Consider the following 21,153-nt stretch of genomic DNA (forward strand, 5'->3'; position numbering starts at 1 on the left):
TATATCTATCAGTAGAGTCTACATTCAGGATTCTTTTGATTTTCTGGTGTGGTTTGTTGTTTGATTATTTGTTTTCCCTTTGTAAAATATTGTTTATGCATATTAAAGATCCCAGCAATTAAAATTCTTGACTTTTTATTTTATTTTAGTAGGTCTTTCAGTATAGATGCACTGTTTTATAGGATTGGGATATATATATATATATATATATATATATATATATATATATATACACACACACACACACACATTTCCATTAGCAAAACTGCTTTTGAGACTTTAAATGGCTGAGTCTCTGTGGAGATTATTAGTAAATATGACCTGAAGGTCATAACTGAGATTTCATAGCAAATTTGGATCACATTCCAAAGACATATAATATCAAACTGAATTTTTAATAGGAGAATTGCTTCTAGTTAAGTTTTTTCAAGTTCAAATTCACTGAATTGGCTTCAAAGGCACCTCAACATCCTGCCTGCTTAACTGCTCCCAGTCCCAGCTTTGATTCTATACAATTCATTTATTTGACATCCCTCCCTCCAAATCTGGGTAGGATCTTACCATTACCCTTACTTGCTAGGACAGGAAACATGACACCATGTTATCACGTCCATGCATTAGGTGCTGTAGACCAGTTCCAGCTATTTTGAACATGTTACCCTCTGCTTCCTATTTCTTTCCACCCACTTATTTTTTTATCCTTTCTGGATTGTCTTTTTTATGCACATCTGTCTGACTTCACTGACTTTTTTGAGGATAGGGCCTGGGTCTTTCCTACTTGTATATTTTCTAACTCACCAGTGATTACCAGTATATTGTGTATAGTAGATCAGAGAGTCTTTACAAACTCTCTGATAATTAAGAATAAAAAAATAAATGGGGTAAAGACTATTTGGAATTCGTTTTTTAAAATTATCCTAATATATAAAGAGCCAGGGTCCGTCACGACCTAAACATCTGGATGAACAACCGAACACCAGGCTAGGGTCCTGGCTGGTGCAGCAGAAGTCAGTCCTGGGTCCTAGCCTTGTGGCGGGAGTCAGTCCTGAGTCCTGGCCGCCTGCAGTGTGGTGGCAGAAGGGAGCTGTGGGCCCCAGCCGCCCTTGGCTTGGAGGCCTGAGAGAGCTGTGGGAAAGGAGACATGCTGACATCAGATTGGCCTCTTGATCCCTCCCCACTGGCCTGCAGGCCCAGGGAACTAGAGCCTTGCTGCAATTGTACTGGCCTCTTAGTCCCTCCCCCCACCCGCAGGCTCTGGAGAACCCTAGTCATGCTGCGATCTGGGAATCTTAGTCCCTCCCCCCACCCACAAGCTCCAGGGAACCAGAGCCATGCTGCAATGGGACTGGACCATATGGATAGGTCCCAGATTGTGAGAGCATGCAGGCTGGGCTTAGAGACCCACCCCCCACCCCCCCGAGTGCACGAATTTTTGTGCACTGGCCTCTAGTAGAAATATAAATGTAAAAGCCTTTATTTGTGTAGATTAAGAAATCTTTTAGTAATACTATAATAAGTAACCTATTCTCCATATAAACCCTGTATATATAGTGGTTTATATTATATATTTGTGCCACATTTTACTGAGTACTTGTTCTGCACATACACAAATGAACATGTTAGCCTATTTTATAAAAACTATAAATATTAATTGACATATACAAACTCAGCTATCTACTTTTTATAACTAGTAATAAAGATATTATGAAAATCTAAATTGTTTCCTTAGCAGACTTCTAATTCTAAGCTTTTCTTTTTACAGTCACACAAAAGAAGTGGTAAGACTTGCCTTTTGAGACCCTGAAGGCTAAAGGTAATAGTCAATGAGATTTCCTTGAATGGGTTTTATCTTCTTGAAAAGTTTTATAATATTTAAGTGTTTGGGTTTATAAACTCAAGTCTTTCCTTTATTGCCCTTTAATGCATTATATATATCCTTTTCTATGTCTGCTTAAAGAATAATCTGAAATTATAAGTCAAAAAAGAAGAAAGCTTGTGTCATCTGAGAATATGTCAGCCTAATTAGGTGTTGTTGTATCCTTTCTTCCTTCTATGTGGGAATGTATTATGGCCCCTCCCCTTATTAAAATCAGTTTGGAACTCTTCTAATTCTATACCTTTCCCTTTTCTTAAATAGGCTTATTGACTCAAAACTAATAACTCAGTACCTATTCCTCATCAGAAAGAGCTTTATAACTAACTATAAAAAAATAAAAATGCATTTTTTGGGAACAGCAAAACTGTTCAGATGAGATTTCATGGCTACCAAGTCCAGAATTGCAGGCAAGAAGTTTATAATTGACTTGTGTCCCTTCATTGTGTATAAAGAGCTCATAGGGATTAAAGAAGTTTTCTTAGACAAGAGGGGGCTATAATTACTTTGCTTCTTACATACATGGTTAGATCTTCCAATGAGAATAACATGGTAGGGTAATTTATTATAGAAGAGTAAATCATAGATTACATTGGAGGGATGGGGTGGTATGCTCCAACCATCAGTTTTGTGAATACATACACTTAAACATGTGTGATAGCTTGTTTTTCATTTCTTTACACCAGTGCACACCTCAAACATTCTATTTAGCAGTGGGATATGCAAATTGTTCCAAATGCAGCAGCAGTACTTTCACCTGAATGTCAAAACTGTCAGGGAGCTTTAAATCAAATCTTTATAACACTTAAAAAAAGTACCCAGCCCCAAGATTGAGGCATCAAACTAACTGCAAAAACTTGACTCCCATACTTTCAAACAGCTCTTATATGTCAACAGGGTAATGTCAAAGTCTAATTCACCTGCTTTCTAATTTTAACCTTTTAAGGGCTTTAGTTTATTTGGCTTAATTATGATATTTTCAACAAATTAATGATAAATGCCTTGATTAATAAAATCAAATGTCAGAGAAAATGACAACTTGATGAAAAATTAATACTCAGCAATATTTTAAGGTACAGAAGTACTAAAGATGTATCTTAAACTTTATCAGCTCTTTTTGAATGTCGGTAACTAGAATTTTTCTTGAGCCTAAGTTTTCATAACCACATGTGTAGATGCATTTTAGCAATATAATTTTCAGCTGTTGCTTTTATTATTAGCTGTTATAGATAGAAATGTATTCTTACATTCTCTCTCCTTGACCCCATAATCTTTTTTTAAATAATATTTTTATTGATTTTAGAGAGGAAGGGTGAAGGAGCGAGACAAAGAAACATCAACGATGAGAGAGAATCATTAATCGGCTGCCTCCTGCACACCCCCTAGTGGGGATTGAGCCTGCAACTAGGGCATATACCCTTGACTAGAACCAAACCCAGGATCCTTCAGTCCACAGGCCAATGCACTATCCACTGAGCCAAACCAGCTAGGGCCCCATAATATTTTTTTTATTTCACAGAATCAAGGTAATATTTTCTATTTGCGTTAGTTCTAGAGATGAAGCTGTCATACCGAGTCTACGTAGCAACGTGTGTGTGTGTGTGTGTGTGTGTGTGTGTGTATTTCAAGAGATTTCATGGTGTAAAATGTAGTTATTGGTGATTGGATACCTGCTAGACTATTAATTCATTTGTTTATGAATATTTCAGCTGTTAGATTTTAAAATTATTCAGTAAAATAATATATACACAGAGAAAGCATAGCCTTTCAAAGAGAAATTGATTTTAACAAGGGGATTGCTTTTTTAAAATATCTCTTTTTCTAACATTTTATTAAAATACCTGAATAACAATAAAGAATTGTAACTTGCTTCCCCCCTATCAACTGTTGTTTAAATTAAAAACAAAACAGAACACTGAAGTATAAGAAATATGACTTTTATATTTCTCCTTTAACTGGAGATCATGTAGTTGAAAGATTTTTAAAAACCTCATGTATATATATTTTTTTTAAATATATTTTATTGATTTTTCACAGAGAGGAAGGGAAAGAGATAGAGAGTCAGAAACATCAATGAGAGAGAAACATCGACCAGCTGCCTCCCGCACATCCCCCACCGGGGATGTGCCTGCAACCCAGGCACATGCCCTTGACCGGAATCGAACCTGGGACCCTTCAGTCCGCAGGCCGACGCTCTATCCACTGAGCCAAACCGGTTTCGGCCTCATGTATATTTTTTATCTTCACAAATACCAGGATGACTTTTTAATATGAATACTTAAATATTCTATTAAATGTTATGTGGAAATGGTAGTATGCAGGATTACAGTCCATGTTGTTTTTTTATTTTCATATATCAAAGATTAAGCTGCCAACCAAACGCAGGAAGGTATGATGGCCTCTTCTGTGTTGTACTTTTGTTTGGTTTGGTTGTTCAGGGATAAAAAGACCCACATAATATACTGTCAGTAAAATGAACTCACTTTGACCATCTGTTCGTGTAATGACATGATGGTTATACCCATCAACAGACATTTTTGCCAACTAATGATAAAGTCACTTTTTTCCTGTATATCCTGACAATTTCCAAGTAGTTGTTTCAGGTATGCTACTATGCATAGTAAGATAAATAGAGGTAAGTGCTGGCAACATTCTGTAAATACAGTATATGCCAATCACAAGGGGAAACATTATTGAAGAGAGATTTCTAGTACTATTAAAAACTGGAGTTGGATTGTGCTGACTCTTCCCTTAGCTGGCAATAGGCTTTATTGTTTTTGTGTCATGCCTGGTTTCAAGCCTCCAGTCTGTCCTGGCAAAGCTGCTTGATGAGGAGAAGCCACCAGCATAACTGCCCTGACTGCTTACATACCTGTCATGAATAATAGATTCATCAGCTAGTTAATCATTGCATTGTATCTGTCTCTGTTCCTTCTTAGCTGATCACTGCCCAGAGGAGTTTAAGTTCCATTGTAACACAAAGCTTCTATTATGTTTCTATACTTGCATTTATTTGTATGCAAAAGCATTCATTCTTTCATTTTTCATATACCAGTAATAAGATATGCCCCACTTCTTTGACAGGTCTCAAATTAGATATTAAACAAAGTGCATCCCCTAACCCCCTTTTCCCTGTTTATTCTATTTTTTGGCCTTTCATCAATTTATTTTCTCATGTGAACCAATTAACTTTTATTTATTAGTTAAAAATTTAATTAAGGAACTACTAATATTTATCTCACAGTCCACAACTTTATAAGTTTTTAGCTAAGATTCTAGTTATTTGAGATAAGTACTATAATTGAATGTCATCCTTTTCCCAAAATGTCTATAAATAAAGAAGTTAGACTGAAACAAAAAATAATCTCGAAAAGGCTTTTGCTTCGTATTACATTTTTTGATTTTAGCAATGAGGACAATGGACTTGACTTTACTCAGAATTATTAGTTTCAGGGAATTGAGTTATAATAATTTATACTTGATGCTTGAATTAACACATATAACTATCAGTTGATGTTCTTTGAGGAATCTAAATCTCATGGAAATTTAAAGTTTTAGACTCTCTCTTAAAAAAACCCCCACAAATATTATTTAAAAAAAAGTTCTTTAATGGACTTACGATACCATAACTCCCAGTTTCAGTACTTAAATTAGATAATATCTTCTCTCTAAATGACTTTTTAGCACCTTTGGAAACTGTGTTTTCTCCTTTAAGCCTACTGTCTTTTATTATGGAGCTCAACTGAATGAGACCTTACTAGCTTTCAAAGTTGCCTAATGTATATCTTAAGTATCAGAAGAACTATCAGTCCATTTAAGTAGGATTTATTTACCTTATTTGTTTTCTTTGGAAGCTTGTGTTTATTAATTGAGTAAAGTATGCTCATGAAACACACTGATGACTAGAGCAATCAAAAGATATCAAGAGAAACCATGAACATTGTCTACCATATGTAGGGGATTTGTGTTTCTTGCCTGAATGCTGCATTTATTCTTCCTCCCTATCTACTGTTTCCTCCAATATTCAGATCTCTCTTTATATCCTTTAGTGATGACAAGATGTATTTTTATTTCTCTAATGAAGTGGGAAGCAGATTAACATGCTTTCTTCCTGGGAATTAGACTACTTATTGTAGTACCGCTCAACATATATTTGTAATACTCCCCAACCCCTACCCACAGCTAATTAGTGACTTTAAGAACTAGGGAAAATGTTGGTTGTGCGGTGGCTCTATATTTACCAGTGATCATGGAAGTGTTACTAATACACTTGTCAGTATTAAAAAAGAATTAAGTAAATAAAGAGCCAGATGGTGGAGCCCAGGACCTATGAAGAGCCCAGTACGTGTGGGCTGGTCCAATGGAATGACAGAAACATATTACCAGACTAAGTGGAATCAGAGTTAGGCTTTCACTTATAAGAAAAAGGCCATTTTTCAAATGTGTTTTCTTATGGTAGCGTGACTTACATGTTCAGATCTCCCTTTTACTAGTAATATTTCCCTGTACATCAAAAGCCAGCAGTGTCTACATGTACCAGAAAAGTCTCTTGGAATTGGACGTAGTAGCATCAAAGTACAGCAATTACCATGTGAGCATTTTTTCTGGTTAAGAGAAGAATCCTGCTTTATTCTCTCACAAAAACCTATGTTATTACTATTATTTATTACATTTTATTATAATTGAATATTTGTGTCCTCCAATAGACTCTTTGGCTCATGATATAAGGAATCTGGTTATATAGCGGCTATAGTGCATTGCCATATGAGGAAGTAATAAATAATCTTAGTATTTTGTTATAATAAAAGCATTATAATAATGGTTATAATAAAATTAACCCAAAGAAACAAATAAAGCAAACTTCCTTTCTTTCCTTTGATTTGTCTTTACATGTATACATATATAAACATCTTGTTTCCCACTCTAATTTCCATCTTTTTTAATTTTTCATCTATTTTAGTTTTAAATGTGTTTCAAATCTTCTCAGTTTCTAGGTTAAGTGGATGGATCAGTGAATTACTGGGTACGTAAAATGCCTAAATAGAGTGTACATTTAAAAAAACTTTCCCCCCCATAATCACACAAATAATACTAGAGGATATTAAGCTAAACATAGGTCTCCCACCTTGCATCGCTTCATCCATCTTTCTATCATACAGCAAGTATTTATTGAATTTCTGCTCTGTGCCAGGAACTTCTGAGGTGTTAGATATACCTGTTGAACATAAAAGTACATAGTCTTTAAACTTGTGGAGTTTACAGTCTAATACGAAAATATAATAAACACATAAATATTACACACATGGCTATATAATTAAATTAAAAAATTAAATTTTGCTGGACTTCTCAATTTTGGCACAGTTAGGAAATTTGGTCTGCAATGGGAGAATTAGCTTCAGTAGCCTGCCTTATTAATAGTAGATCACTTCTAGATTAAAAAATGCAGGCAAGCCAAATTAATTCAAATTATATTTTAAGGTATAAGTGGCCTTGGGATGATAGGTGGAGCAATATTTGTTTTCAAGGTGAGTAATAAAGAAAAGTGTTGTAAACTTCGGCTTAATATATATCAATATATATTTTCATTAATATATATCAATATATATTTTCAAATCTCAAATTGAAAAATCAGAGGGATAATTTCTAACATTTTTTAATTACAAAAATATTGATTTTAAATATTGTTTATTGATAGTTCTGTGAATTGGGTTGTAGGAATAGTGATGGAGGAACAGGTGATGGAAATGTATATTTATTTCTTCTTCTCTTCAGACATGTGTGTAGAATATTCTTGTGTTCTGATCAGATTGTTTATTATGCTCTCTTTGGATGTGTGTCCTGTTTGGCCTTCCTGCCTTGCATGCTCATTCAAAGGCATACCAACTCATTATGCTGGACTTAGCCTTGTTCAGTAAAAAGGCCATTTTCTCCATCAGCTGTCCACTTGGACATACATTCTTTTTACTCTCAAAAAGATTTTATATTCATTCAGCATGTATTAGATGGATTTGTCAAATTACTCACAGATAATCAGTTTTTTAAAGTTATAATTTGAGCTATGACCTCTCAAACTGTGAATTATAAGGTTTGACCCTTTGGTTCACTGTTTGACACAGCAGCCATTAATTACAGTTTTTAAAGGACATTTTATTTCATTTAGAATTTGTATGATGAAAAAAGTTGGAGTATTTTCCATTTAACTTTCAAGAATAAGTTCTGAAATGTAAATATAAAAATGTGTACATTGGAATATAATAAATAGCTGGCTTGCATATGCATGCTATATTGAAATGTTTTTATGCATATTTCTAGCAGCACATTAAGTCTGTTATACTACCTATAGAAATAAAAATTTCAGTATAATAACCTGTGACTTACACAAAGATTATACTTATTTTATATAACTCTTGTTATCAGGATGAGACTGACTTTTAAATATGTTTATCATGGTGATAGAAACTTTATTACCATTTGAATCTAGTCTTTTTCTTTTCCTTGCGCAGGAATTCAGAAGTAGTTGCCTATGAATTCCCAGTGTCTGACAGTAATTTGGAAGTCCTCAGGGTGGTTCAGAGTAGCATGGTAGGGGAGACTATAAGTTTATAGTGATTTGAAGGACATAGCGGAAAGCTCAGTTTAGCTAAGTGCAGAAAGACTTTCAGATGTGTGGGTCTTTTTGATAGTTTGGGTTGCACTCTTTTTCTTTTAGACCCATTAGTTTGTGGTTTTTAAGGAAATGTTTGCCTCTAATTTTTTTTTCTATAAGCAGTCAGGATATACTGACTAAAGGTAGAATTTTCAAAAGGCAAAAATGTTTCTGAAACTAACCGTAAACACTCTCTATTTAAAGAACATTGAATCATGTTTATATTTTCCAGAATGCCCTGAGATATGTTTCTACCAGCTCCTCTCCCCGCTAGCTTCTCTTAATATGTAATCATCCAATCTTTTAGGTGGGTAACATCTTAGGAATCTTATTTTCCTATTACAAAAAAACAATTCTTTGAACTAAATGTAAGGACTTGTAAATACATTATGGGGATTTTTAAATATGAAAACAGTTTTCAGAGATCAGAAAAGTTCATTTTAATTTTCAAGATTTATACTGGTCTCATTTTGTTTGGTAAAGATATTTTTTCGCCTTTTCCTATATCTCATATTAGTTAATAGCTAATACAGGATGACAGAATTTTTTTTAATTTAATAATTTTTATTTTATTTTATTTTTTTGAGAGAGAGAGAGAAAGAGAAAGGGTGAAAAAGAGAAACATCAGTTTGTTGTTAACATCCACTTACAAATGCATTAGTTGTTTCTTATTATGTTCCCTGATTGGAGATCAGACTTGCATCCTTGGCATATCAGGACAACACTCTAACCAACGAGCTACCCGGCCAGGACCGACATTAAAATTTAAAAAAATTTTGTCCCAATCTACTTTCTGAGCAGCTAACTTGAAAATTTCTCTTCCATCTCATCTCCTTTCCCTAAGCTCACAATTCTTTCTGCCTACACTGCACTACTAGCTGCCTTAACACACCATAGCCTGCCATGCTTTGTGCCTATTCTCAATGCTCATTCAGCCTTTTGTGGCCTTCCTGTAATCCAGAAAAATGCTATGTCCCTAGAGGAGGCCTAATTTATCCTCTACTACAGAATCAACACATCTTTCTTAGTGCCTCCTTCACATTTATGCACATGAGTATAACACTTAACCCATTGTGTCATAGTTTTTACCTATGTACATCTCCTTTCCCAGAGGATAAGCTTCATTAGGGGAAGGAACATGCCTTCTTCATTTTTGTGATTAGTTCAGACCAGGTTCTCAATAAATGTTTTTTGAAAACTGGCCTGTCAGACTTAGAGGAACTTTATCATCAGTTATACTAAGAATTTATCTACAACACAAACATGGCAAAAAAAGGATCCTTTAAAAATTGTGTGTACTAAATTTCCTTTGGGTCAACATGATTTCCTTAAAGTCTGGGTATTTGTTTTGGTGCTTATTTTTATAGCTTAGTAAGGAAACAGAAGTTTTCCCCTATCTATATATATAAAAGCCAAGAGACTGAACGGCACAAGGACCAGAATGACCAGAATGACCAAAACGACCAGTGGCTATGATGTGCACTGCAGTGGCCAACCTGCCCGATCGGGGGCGGGGCTAGCCAGCCAACCACCCGCGGCCCCTCCCCCCTGCCAGCCCCGCCCCTGATCAGACCCCCCCATCCTGATTGGGGCCAGGCGGCTGGACCTCACCGGTGCATGAAATTGTGTACTGGGCTTCTAGTATACTATAATAAGTTTAAATACAATTTTAAGACAAACGACATTTTTAGTTAAAAAAAAAAACAGTGAATTGTAAAAGTAGTTTTAGATCTTAACACTTGAAATGATAACATTAAAGGATTAATATGGAAAGTCTTAGGAGTGTTTGATACTCTAATTTTATACAAACCACTATTGATGATTGTACTTAGTTTGAGATAGCTTTTTATATGTAGACTTACCAAAGCTCTGAAATTTAGGCAATAATTAGCTTCTCAAATGGATTTGTTTGGAAAGCATTATAAAATAATAGCTCTCTTCCCAAAGAAAGATATAGTTGTGTGAAGGCTGCACTTACTTAATGGTGTCTCAGCTGAAACAGGTGCCTTACTTGCTTTGTTCCCTAGGAGCAGCTTTATAGGTTTAAGCACTAAGTATATGGCCCACAGTGGCCCTATTAAGAAATCAGAATGAGGCCAAGGGAAAGCTCATCTAGGACCCACACACCTCAATGCAGTTAGTAAACAGAGAAACTAACTCTCATTAAGCATAATTAAACCTACTATTGACTGTAAACTGTTACTTACCTTAAACTTCTCTGTGGAGAGTGTGGAAAGGGATTAACCTAACAGATTGGGACATTAATTACTACCTCTTTCACATTAAAGTTACCATCAAGAAGGGCTGTATTCATAAATAAAACATAGAAGGGATTGAGAGACTGAAAATATGTAAATTTACTTTATGGAAAGGAAAAAAAAAGCCTAAATTTAAAAAGAGAAAAAGAGAGAGAGAGAGCTGTGAGCGATGCTAGCCCTAGCAAAATGGAACTCTTGCTAATTATTACAAAAAATAGGCCGAAATGATTGCAAAAATGTGTCCTTGCCTCTGACTGACATACCATTTCACAGGAGACTGTGGGTCAGCGAGTCCTCTTTTCTCATTAGAGCTTCCTCCCCTGCTCAACTAACCTGAGATGTTGAAGGGGCTTGTGAGAAAGAGAATTTCTTCCCCACCCCAGTTGCTAATAGCTCTTTATTTATGAAATTGATTTTAATGTTTGTACAGATGTTTGATATGTCAGCAAGAAAGCACAGTGGTGTTTTTTGTTCAATTAAAATGGTCTGGTAACTGGTCTCCTGTTACTCTTTAATAATCTCCTTCTTGGGTGCAATCTAAAGAGTATGTTGTGAAGGATATAAAAATATCAGCTACATTTAAGATCTATTAAGTTTTCATATTATATTGCTGCCCCAAGGCAGGAGGCCAGGGTCTGGGAGATAAGAATCCTATTTAATAAAAGAGAAACATGTAAATTGACCGTCCCTCCACTATGCTCACCAGCCAATCAGGAGTGAGTATCCAAATTAACTCGACAAAGATCGTGGGCCTGTGGGCAGCACGCATGTGCACAGGTGCCAAGCGGCTGTGGGCAGGCATCCCGCCCCGCCCTGCCCCAGCTGCTCCAGGCCAGTGGGCAGCACGTGCAGGCGCAGAGTGGCCGGGGTGGGACGGGGCAGGGCACCTGGCTTCTGCCCGACCCTGGTCACTCTGGGCCTGTGCACAGCACACAAAGGCAGGAGCGGTCAGGGTGGGGCGGGATGCCTGGCTTCCGCCCCACCCTGGTCACTCCGGGCAGGTGAGCAGCACATGCCAGCGTCCTGCCCTGCCCAGGCCACTCCAGGCCTGTGGGTAGCGCTTGCGGAGAGCCTCCTGGCAGGGGAGGTGGGCCGGCAGAAGGCGGCCTGTACTCCCAACATGGCGGCGGTGGTGGCTGTGAGAGCACCAAGCGGAGCCTGTGGGCTGAGCTGAAGTAGTGCCTGCAGGCCATCAGCACCTAGGAGTGGCTGTGCAAGTTCCGCCTCCTGGCCCAAAAGGTGTGCAATTGCCAGGACAGCCACCGTGGCAGCCACTGCTCAAACCCACAGTCAGATTGACGCCCTCCTGGCCGCGCCACAGGGGTTTGCAAATCTGCGAAGCCACAGGCCTTCGGTGCACACATCCTCTCCTCTCCCCCTGGCGTGTGAATGTCCCCCAGCATGCTGTCACTCTCGAGCACCTGCAACAGTCTTGGACCAAGGCAGGCGCAAGTTCTCCCCTGCCCCTCCGCCACACTTCCATCAACCCCAGCATGCCTAAGTCCCCTTAGGCATGAGGGTGGGCACCTGTGAGATGATAATGAGAGGGCGGAGTGGTGATGCCCTGTTCCCGAAGAGGCCAGTGCAGCTACGAGATCACCTCTGGGGGGTTAATGCAGGTGCTGAGGCAGGAGCAGGTGCAGACAGACACGCCTGCTGGGCGTGGGCGGCCCTCGCTGAGGTGCCTTCTGTCAGCGTTCAAGATCAAGAACCCAGGAATTCTTTCCTCTCAGTGAAATGGTGGGATAGTCGGGGCAACTGCAGATGAGGAATGTGCACTTTGGGTGCCAGCACCCATGAGTGAAGGCTGTCCTGACTGAGCCTCGCTCGCTTGGGGCGTAGCGCACTCCTGCCGGGCAGTGGGTGACAGGATGTGCTTTTCCAAGTTAATGAAAGAAAACTGATTCTCCTGCTTCCCATGAAGGCGGAAAGTGGAGTAGGAAGACATGTGGGGAGTGAGCAAGATTCCCTGTCTGGGGGTTCCAAATCTGCTGTTGGTTCCTTTCACTGCTGATTAGAGATATACAGGGTGTCCCCCAAAATGTGTACACACTTTGAATACCTACTAATTCCAATGGGTTTAAGCATGAAAGAAAGAAACAGCAATGGAGCTGTCATCTGTTAAAAGTGTGGGCACAAACCCGCAGTCAGACATTTCCTGAGGGGTCCCGGATTGGAGAAGGTGCAGGCCAGACTGAGGGGCTTCCTCCCCCCCCACCCCCGTGCACAAGTTTCTTGCCCCGGGCCTGTAGTCTTATATAATAAAAGCCTAATAGGCTAAGTGTCCAGTCATCCGGTCGTCTGTTCAACCAACCAAAGCGTAATATGCTAATGATATGCTAAGGCCGTTTAACCACTCGCTATGACATGCACTGACTACCAGGGGGCAGTCAACCAGTCGACCAGTCGCTATAACGTGCACTGACCACCAGGGGTCAGACATTCAGCTGGTCGACAAGTCGCTATGATGTTCACTGACCACCAGGGAAAGATGCTCCAACTGGTAGGTTAGCTTGTTGCTGGGGTCCGGCTCATTGGGACTTAGTGAGATGGACCGGACACGCCCTGGAGTCCTCCCACGGTCCCTCCCTGACTGGCCAACCCAACCTCCTGCATCCCTCCCCAGCCCTGATCATGCACCGGGGGGGGGGGGGGGCGATCCCTCAGCCTGGCCTGCATCCTCTCGCAATCTGGGACCCCTTGAGGGATGTCGGAGAGCTGGTTTCGGCCCGATCCTGCAGGCCAGGCCAAAGGACCCCACTGGTGCACAAATTCGTGCACTGGGCCTCTAGTCCTGTATAATAAAAGGCTAACATGCAAATTGACCCCTCAGGAGTTCAACTGACCAGTTCAACTGCTCGCTATCATGTGCGGTGACTACCAGGTGGTGGTGCAGAACAAAGGAAGGCCCTGGCCTGCAGCTGGCAGCCGGAGACACAAGGCTGGCAACCAGCAGCAGGGGAAAAGAAGTCTGCGATGGGCCCTGATCACCGGCCAAGTCTAGGGACCCTACCTGTGCAGAATTTCGTGCACCGGGCCTCTAGTTTAAAGGGAAAAGCAAAGTAATGACAGTACAGACTTATCTACCAGCTTTAGAATTGTGTTCAAAATCTATCAGCCTGTCTGTTAGCCCTGAATATATGTTGTTATCTATTACTTGTTTTCTATTTCCTTTCCAATAGGAGACTGCATACTCATTTCTGGATTTTCTTATTACTCCAGGGTGGGGTTCTAAGTTTTAGATCTGAACCCCACATACACCCTGGCTTATGATTTGTTGTACTGAGCCATAGTTTTTACATGTTAGGCTTCTAACCAGGTCCCAGTGCTGTGATGCTAAATTTTATCTTTTAGGTGTTCATGAGCACCAGGGTAATATAGTAGTCGTGCATGTGGAAAAGGGAGCCTAGAAATTAAGCTTGGAGTATGTATTTTTATTTAAAGAATGAGGTTTAATTTTAGAATAAAACACTTAATTTCTCCCCCCTCCCCCTGGCCCCCAAATTTAAAGCTAGTTTCACAACTTTCTTGAGATGAACTAATGAAAAAGAAATAATTCATGGACAAAAATCTATCCTTCATTTCCCCAATTGAATAAAAATTTGAAAACTGGTTGGGTGACAGAGGATGAACAAAAACAGTGAGAGTAAGAGTACTTCTGTCCTCTGTTCTTGTAACAATGCTGACTTTACGAAATAACCATAACAATGGCACTCTTATTAATCAGACATATTTATACAGAATTAGTGTTGGCTTCTACTCTATATTACCTTTAGTTTAACATGAACTTTTATTATCTGTGCATATCAAAAGAGACATAAGTGAACAAAGAAGCCCTATTATGAGACAAGTATTTGACATTTTGGGAAGCTCTTATTATAGGGTTTCCTCTTAAGTGAGAATAACAGCAAGGTTGTCATTAGTTGCACTATTACAGACACTGGGTTTTTAAAAACAAAAATGGAGCTGACCTTTTTTCTTGAAGAAGGTTCATGAGAACAATTAGAATGATCTCTTACCTCTAACCAGAGTTGTGTCCATAGTCTTCTTGTTTTATCATGTGAACCAATGATCCCATAAGGCATCTTTTAAGATAATTGTTTTTTCCCTTGGTTTACAGAGCTAGGTAGCTATGTTTATCTTATTCTTTTAAAGAGGTATAATCATCTTTAGACTTTTGGAAAGTCTCTAATTAAACCAAAATCCCCCACCATAATATGAACTGAAGCAGGGGATATGTATCATTTATAAGTTTACATTCTCCTTAGTGCTTTGGATATTATAGGTATGCAGTACATTTTTGAGGTTATTTTTGTTTTAAATTTGGACAAGATGAGGTCAGTGAGGAGAGTCACCAAATTGAAAGGTAGTTCAGTTAACTATATTTTACACTAGAATGTGATTCATCTTAATTTTGAAGTACATAAAATTTTCAAGGTAATAAATTCACCTGTGTCTCACAAATCACTAAGTTTCCCTTAGTAGCCATTTATGTGTATCCCACTTATTACCTAACCTAAAGCTAGTTATACTTTGGGTTTGTACCATGCTTTTAGTAACAAATCCATTCTTTCATTCACTTAAAAGACATTTATGAGTGCTAGCAATATGTGAAGCATAGAGATATACAAATGAAAATATAGGGTGTCTGTTCTCAAGAGACCAATGGACAGGTGGATTCTCAAACTCAAGAAGAATTCTATAAGTTTTAATATTTTAAGAGAGGCCTAAAATGTTATGATGGGAACATGAACTCTACTTTGGAAAGCAAGAAATAATTCATAAAGATAATAGTTGAATGGAGATTTGAAAGATGAATAGGAGTTGATAGATGAAGGGGAGGTAGGGAAGATAATTGTATTGGGGAAGAACATTCTATAAAAAAGTAGCAGTATGCAAGAAGGCTCAAATGAATGAGAAAGCTTGGCTCATTCAGCCATGGTGACTGATTCAGTATAGCTGCATCTTAGGGTGGAAGTAAGAAGTAAAGTTAGATTGGTAATGCTGTTCAGACCAAAAGAGGCCATGAATCCTGTACTAAAGATTTTACTCGCCAAAACCGGTTTGGCTCAGTGGATAGAGCGTCAGCCTGCGGACTGAAAGGTCCCAGGTTCGATTCCGGTCAAGGGCATGTACCTGGGTTGCGGGCACATCCCCGGTAGGAGATGTGCAGGAGGCAGCTGATCGATGTTTCTCTCTCATCGATATTTCTAACTCTCTATCTCTCTCCCTTCCTCTCTGTAAAAAATCAATAAAATATAATTTAAAAAAAATGTCTATCTGTTTAAAAAAAAAAAAAAAAAGATTTTACCCTATCATTGTTGATAAGTCATCGAAAGGTGAATATAAGATGATATATTTGAGTGTGTAGCTATAACTTACACTGCATAATGATCAAATACGTATGAAGAATGATTGAAGAGTCTTGAATGAGTCAGCTTCATAGTGAGTTTTAGTCGTTTATAAAAGTTAGAAAATGCTACTAGCTGCTATCTTCTGTCTTTTTCCAGTCTACACTCAGATTTCTGCAAATACGTGTTTATTTTATGTTTTCATTTCTTCACCAGTGCATTCATCAATTTACTCCCTGTGCTTTTGAGGCCTTGTCAATTTACCAAACTAACTCTTATTGAGATCTCATTGAGCATTTTTTATCTTGCTGACAACTTCTTCCTTTTTGAAATGTTGTTTGCCCTTACCTTCCATGGCATCATGCTCTCCTGATTTTGTTCCTAAGTCCCTTGTTATTCCCCTGATATATTATTTGCCAGCATATTCTCTCATATCCAGCTATTAAATGTTGGAGATCCTAAAGGCTGGATCCAAAGCACTTCTGTTGATCCCCAGCATTTTGGATATCTTTATAGCCACAATATGTTGACATGCTTTCAGAGAGTGTACTATAATTCTTTTAAGGTTCTTTTTTGGGGACCATGTTTCAAAGTGATATTTGAGTACCTAGTCTTATATTCTTTATTACTAGTGATTTTTAATACTCAACACATGCCTACAGGGGAACTCATATGGTAACTTTGGTTCTAATTTGAACATCTTATAAATTATGTTCTGATATTTATGTTTTAACCTTGGGCAGTTATTAATTATCTTAAAATCTGTTTATTAATATTTAGTATGTGGGTAGTCATCAAGCTCTTTAGGATTCCTTGATGCTGTGGTTTGGTATTTTACTATCTGAAGAGGGTAGTGAAATCTAAAGGATGTGCAGATGACACTTTGAATTCCATAGTCAAAGTTTATAAAAATGTTTACTTGTCTTTTCCAAGTAAATGTTTACTTGTCTGCACTTCACACTTTGCTTCCTATATCTAAGACAACTCCATGCTGTGGAAATATATATTCCTAATTCCATGTTTACTTAAAATTTCTATGCACAATTTTTGCTATAAAATTTTATGAGAAAGATATATTGTGTATTCTGGTTACTGCAATTACAGATACTTATTTAACCCTACAAGAAGCCCAGATGTAATTAACCAAATGGGGCTTAAGTTTTGCAGTAATCTTATTCTTTTGTACTAAATATTCCCTTATTTGTCTTTGGTTACCAAGCTGCTTCTAAACCTTTTTCTTTCTTTTTTTTTTTTGTGATTGGGTCACATTGCCAATGTAATTTCAGTTCTCTGAAAATGGCCACTTTTAAGGACAGGTTAATTAGATATTTGGGGCACAGTTTTATTCTTAATAAACTCCAGTTTAATGCTAGTGATTCATCTACATCTAGCTTATTAATTTTAGAATGACTGTTGTCTTTGTCACTACTTTGAATCGACAGCCTCCTAATTTGTGTGCTTCAAAGTATATTTAATGCATGGGAATCTCCTAAAGTCTTCATAGTATATGTGTGTGTGTGTGTACGTGTGTATGTTTACATACATGTTTTTTAATTGCTTGTTTAGTAAAGCTAAACTTTAAATTTTCCTTCTTATTGCTAATTGGTGTTCCCTTGGTATACAAAAGACAAACAAACAAACAAAACAACAATTAAAAAACTTGCTGTTGGTGTTTGTATCCCTTGCAAATTGGGCTTCATTGTTCTTATTTATTTAATTACTAGAGGCCCGACGCACAAAATTCATGCAAGAGGAGGCCTTCCTTCCCCTGGCTGCCAGTACCTGGCTTCCTTCTGACACCTGGGACCCGGGCTTCCCTCACAGCCCCGGCTTCATCTGGAACATTGTCTGGTCTAATTAGCATATTACGTTTTTATTATTATAGATTGCTGGGGCTGACCAGCAGACCCTGAGCTATGGATGAATGGAATACTCAGATACAAAGTTTGCTGTAAAAGAGAGGGCTAAGGGACTGCCTGGCTAAAGTAACCAGACAACCTCAATTGCTTGCCTCGTTAGCCTTTACTGTAACAGCAATTTGAGATAAAGTTTATCTTTTAGATACAATCAGCAGGGTAAGTGATATTGGGAGGGCACATGTATTTGTAATGTCTTTTAAGCAAGGATACTGAAAAGATTAAGCATAAGGATTCCAGTAAATACCCGGGGGTCTGCTTGTGCATGGACTTGTTTGGAAAGGTCAAGGAATAATTAGGGGCACTGCCTTCGGCACTCCCCTTAGTCGGAATTCCGATAAAAAGGGTAGGCGGCCTTCCGCACACTTCCCTTTTATCAGAATGTCCTTCTTACAAACTTTCCAACCAAGTCTCATGCTTCCCCGCAATTTATCTTACCCAATAGCTAATGGATTTCCTTTCCTCCTTTGGATAATATTTACTGAACACTTACAATGTATAACCTACCTGGATTTCCCCCTACTAACCCCCATGCCCCATACCCCAGGTCGTCTACAAGGTGGCCTTCCTTTACTCATTTGAGCAATCTTTTTTTTTTTTTTTTTTTCATTTAAAAAATTAATGGGCCTTTCTCTCAGATTTCTTTGTTCATTTAAACCTATATGATATACCATTTCCACTTTTCTCTTCCTGTATGTTCATGTTTTTATTCTTTACATTTTATCCAATGAAATGTTTGAAGGTAAGCCTTGAGCAACCTGGGTCATTTTCTGTCTTAAAAACACTCCTTTAGGATTGCTTATCCATTCTAATTGTCCGTTGGTGCTCATTAGGGGAAGTGAGAGGTTAGCTACTTCACTTCCTTTGGAGTTCTGGAAGGAAAATAGGTGAGTATTTGCGATTTTTAGTTTTTGGTCTCCTTAATTCTTGTTTCCACATGATTTAATCCTATGCTAGTCAGATATGGGAGTTTGTGAAGAATTTAAGTGAAATGTTGTAATTTCTGGATTATTCATACTATTTCTGTTTATATCTTTAAAATGTTTATTATTTCAAACTTGAAAAAGATATCTAAGTTTTAAAAATCTATAGGGTAAAGACTTCATTATTCTCTGAATAAGAAAAATTCCCCCACTCAAGTGCAAGTGTAAATACTGTCTTTCAATAGGAAGCTACCAGCTGATTTTAACTTCATTTTAAAAAATTTATGTATTATACTGCTGCTTGGTTTTGTGGGTAAGGATGGCAGATGAAGCTTTATGAACTGTTTGTCACTATCACACAAAGTGAATCACAGGAAGTAAGAAATATCAGTTAAAAATATTATAAGTTCTTTAGACGAGAAGCTGTGGTTTTTCTTTATTCAATTTTATCTGTAGAATACAGGATCCTCCAAACAGTAAATAATCAGTCAATATAAATTGATGGTGAAAATTTCTAATGGTGAAAAGCCTTGAAACAGTAGCTTTATAATTATATTTGAAGCTTTAAGGAAAAACCTCACTCCTGAAATGCTATTTATTGAAAAGCACAAATATTTGTGTGGAGACACTCAAGTAAAGATGAGTCAATTTTTTAGTACATTGTGTGGGGTGTGACATGCCTGAAACTCCATTAATAGCAATGTATGTTGTGTTCTTTTCATTTTTCTAATGAATTTATTATCAGATTAATGGGTTCTCAGAACAGAAAACTTAATTTGCAGAATAAGTTAACAAAGAAGAGGAGTATATATACCAGACATAAGGGCCTAGAAAGCAATTTCTATTGCAGGTCAAGCTCTGGATACAAAGGATACTTGGAACCACTTGCTTCTCATTAGGTATGAATTGAGTTGGTGACCTTATATCTGTGGATTCATTTTCTTTATAGAGGGTGATGTCATCTCCCAGGTAGCATTAGAAAGTGTGTGGTTGTTATAGTGACTAAAAAGCACTATTGGAATGTAGTGGATAGGGGAAAGAGGTGACTTTAAGTTCTACCATAGGTGGGCTGATTACTTAGAAAGGGGACTTGACCAGTTTCCTAAGCCAATAGAATTATTGTCGAGAAATGCTATTTATGCAATATAGGTATCCTTTATGGCAGTGGTTTTTGAACACATTTTCATAATAACCCACAGAAAGAAATCCATTTAAATCATGGCTTAGTATACTCAACAGCTATATGAAATTGAAACAAAAATTTCATTTCATAAGACAATAATTACCCTTCCTATGTGTCATGTCTACTGCTATTTTTATTCTATCCTGTCACATTCTATCCCATCTTATCCTATCCTACCTTATCTGTTTTTTTTCTTTTAAGTCTACAACCCACTATCTTAATTTCAAACCATTGTTAGTATACCCTACAGTTTGAAAAACAATGTTTTAGAGATCTTTAAATTTCCTGATGAGTACAGGATAAAAGGCAAAATAACTGAAGAGTTAGTTGCCTGTAATATGACTTAGTTTCCTTTTATCTTAAGCAGAGTTCAAAACCTCCATGTTTGACTATGGCTCAGTTTTTTTTATTTATTCACTTTTTATTATTATCTATAAATTGCTTTGGGTAGTATGGACATTTTAATGATGTTGATTCTACCAACCCACGAACATGGTATGTTCTTCCATTTGTTTATGTCTTCCTCTATCTCTTTTTTCAATGCCCTATAGTTTTCTGAGTACAGGTCTTTTACCTCCTTAGTTAAGTTTATTCCTAGGTATCTTAATATTTTTGTTGCAATATAAATGGGATTTTTTTTTTTTTAGTCTCTCTTTCTGTGAGTTCATTACTGGTGTATAAAAAAGCTATAGATTTCTGAGTGTTAATTTTGTATCCTGCTACATTACCAAATTCATTTATTAAGTCTGTTAGTTTTTTGATGGAATCTTTAGGGTTTTCTATGTACAATATCATTTACTCTCTCTATATAAAAGCCTAAGTGACCAAACGACTGAATGACCAGTCGACTGGTCACGATGATGTGCACTGACCACCAGGAAGCAGATGCTCAATGCAGGAGCTGCCCCCTGGTGGACAGTGTACTCCCACGGCCAACATCCCATGGCCGTCCAATCTCCCACAGTCCCTCCCCCTAGCCGGCTGTCCAGATGAGCCCTGATCG

The 21,153-nt window shown here is 37.8% G+C and overlaps 1 protein-coding gene across 8 annotated transcripts in view; it reads left to right on the forward strand.

Annotated features, from left to right (window-relative positions):
- The window catches only part of ZBTB20 (zinc finger and BTB domain containing 20), an 874,980-nt gene that overhangs the window by 176,233 nt on the left and 677,594 nt on the right, over positions 1-21,153 (forward strand). For 6 of the 8 annotated variants that reach the window (XM_081085637.1, XM_081085638.1, XM_081085644.1 and 3 more), the window contains exon 2: positions 1,763-1,813. The exons of the other annotated variants lie outside the window; for them this stretch is intronic. The gene's annotated coding sequence lies outside the window, so the exon portion shown is untranslated. The remainder of the gene's footprint in view (positions 1-1,762; positions 1,814-21,153) is intronic. 8 annotated transcript variants of the gene reach the window in all.

Source organism: Myotis nattereri (assembly GCF_964212035.1).
Source record: "Myotis nattereri genome assembly, chromosome: 3".
NCBI lineage: Eukaryota > Metazoa > Chordata > Mammalia > Chiroptera > Vespertilionidae > Myotis > Myotis nattereri.